We start from the raw sequence: 2261 nt of genomic DNA on the forward strand, positions 1-2261 counted from the left end.
GACAGGTCTCACTGTCTACCAGGCTAGAGTGCAGCGGCATGATTGTGGCTCAGTGCAGCCTCCCCCACTCGGGGTCAGGCAGTCCTCCCATCTCAGCCCCCTGGGTAGCTGGGACCACGGGCATGCACCACCACACCTGGCTAATTTTTTGTATTTTTTGTAGAGATGGGGTTTCGTCATATTGCCCAGGCTGGTCTCAAACTCCTGGGCTCAAGCGATCCTCCTGCCATGGCCTCCCAATGTGTTGGAATGACAGGTGTAAGCCACTGTGCCCAGCCTCGATATATGTATTCGAGTGTGATTTTTCTATTTAGAGTTTAGGAGGCAACAGGAAGGGGTAGATACAAAATTGATTAGACAATATCCTGCATCTCTCCAGAGAGGCTGCCAAGCTCTCTCTTTTTTATTTTCTTTCATTGTATCTGACTTACACATAGTTACTTAACTCTTATTTCATTTTCTCCCAGGAGGTATTATGGTTTTTACAATAGCACTCACTAAGGCCTTCTTCTATGCCAAAGAAATGAATTGATTGAATACATTCCAATGGAGTCAGAAAACACCAAAGCATAGGTGGTTTATCAAATCCAAAAAGATTTTATATTTTAATAAATATTTTCAAGCATCCAACAATTTTGATAAATTTATATTAAACTGATACTTAAATAACTTTAATTTAAAATGTTATATGACCTTGACTTAATGAATGCCCATTGTAGAAAATGTCATCTAAGAAACTGAAGTTCTTTTCTTGTGGGAAACCTGAAAGAACAATAATTAGAAGGATTACCAGTTATATTTTTTAAGCAGTGGATGTAATTGATAATAGTGTAATTATTAACTAAAAAGGAAATAAGACAATTATTCCCTTTACTTTCATTTCATTATTCTGCATTTCCCTTACTCCAACCCTGTTGGTATTACAGTAGGGCACAAAAACGGTAAGCAAAAAGATGCAGTGCCCTAAGTGTTATATAGATATAGATATAGATATAGATATAGATATAGATATAGATATAGATCTATAGATCAGATTCTGCAATGAATGGTATTATTCGAAGTCTATAGGGCAGTGCTTCTAAGACTGCTGTGAAAAAGCACCAGCTTGTTATTGTTGTTTAATTTCCTATCAGTTGCAATGTGATACTTTTGTAAATACATGAATTACTAGAAAAATGATCTCACACATGGATGACACAACAATGTCAAATTGTTAAAAGGGGTTTCTAAATGGTCATTCTTCATTTCTGTGTGCATCACATTGCAGATAAGCAATGAACAGTTCTTACATTGGCAGCAGCTGGTGGACCATCTTTGAGTAAGGAATATAAATATCAGATAAATAAATACATTCTAGTAATGAAGATTACATGTTCAATAATCCATTTAAAAAGGAAAAACTTTGGAAGAAAAAAATAAACTTCTTATCACTAAAAATAAGCAAATTGAGAGCTGCATATACAAAGACAACATCATATAAGGTAACACAATATTTTATTGCTCATTAAAATATGTGACAACTTAAAAAAGTGATTGCTTGACTTTCATCTATTTTGTAGTTGGGCAAATGATTGTGGAGAGGATAAAATAGTTTTCTGAATTTGAATCCAGATTTTTGGTAATTTATCAGACCCCCCAGGATCTTTTCTATTCCTCGCTCCACTGACTGCTGACTCTTGGAAAATATTCATCCATAAGCAGATTATAGTATTCTTATTTTACTGTAAAATTTCTGTCAGCTTCCATCCAGCACCTCCACCTATGTCACACAAAGTTAAAAGATTAAATGACTGGCATTCAAAGGAAATCTTACTTCTGAAAGAATCGATAAGTTTTCAAACCAAGCCAATGCTAATCAAAGTTTACTTAAAATAATGTCCTAAGAAACAAAAATAAAGTATTGAGGTTTTTCTCCTGATGGTATAGCCCTTCACAGTCTGAATGTTCATGCTAAAATCAATAAGGATTTTCTTTTATTATTTTTTATTTCACATTCTTGACTTAAAAAAATATGAATTCAGGACTGAGCTCTTTCAAAAGACATCTGCTTTTGATTGCATGCTATCTGATTACTGAAAAAGAGAGATAAAATATGCATTTAAAATGTGTTTAAAAGATTCTCGAGGGTTGTTGTAATGAAATATTTCTTGTAGTTGGTGCCAGCAAAGGAACTACTCTCATATTAAAATAAAATCTAGAATAAAGTAGTTTCAAGATGTAAATCTCCCAAATGCTAGCAGCATTTGTATGAGTAAGATGAC

Source organism: Rhinopithecus roxellana, chromosome 3, assembly GCF_007565055.1.
Source record: "Rhinopithecus roxellana isolate Shanxi Qingling chromosome 3, ASM756505v1, whole genome shotgun sequence".
Taxonomy (NCBI): Eukaryota; Metazoa; Chordata; class Mammalia; order Primates; family Cercopithecidae; genus Rhinopithecus; species Rhinopithecus roxellana.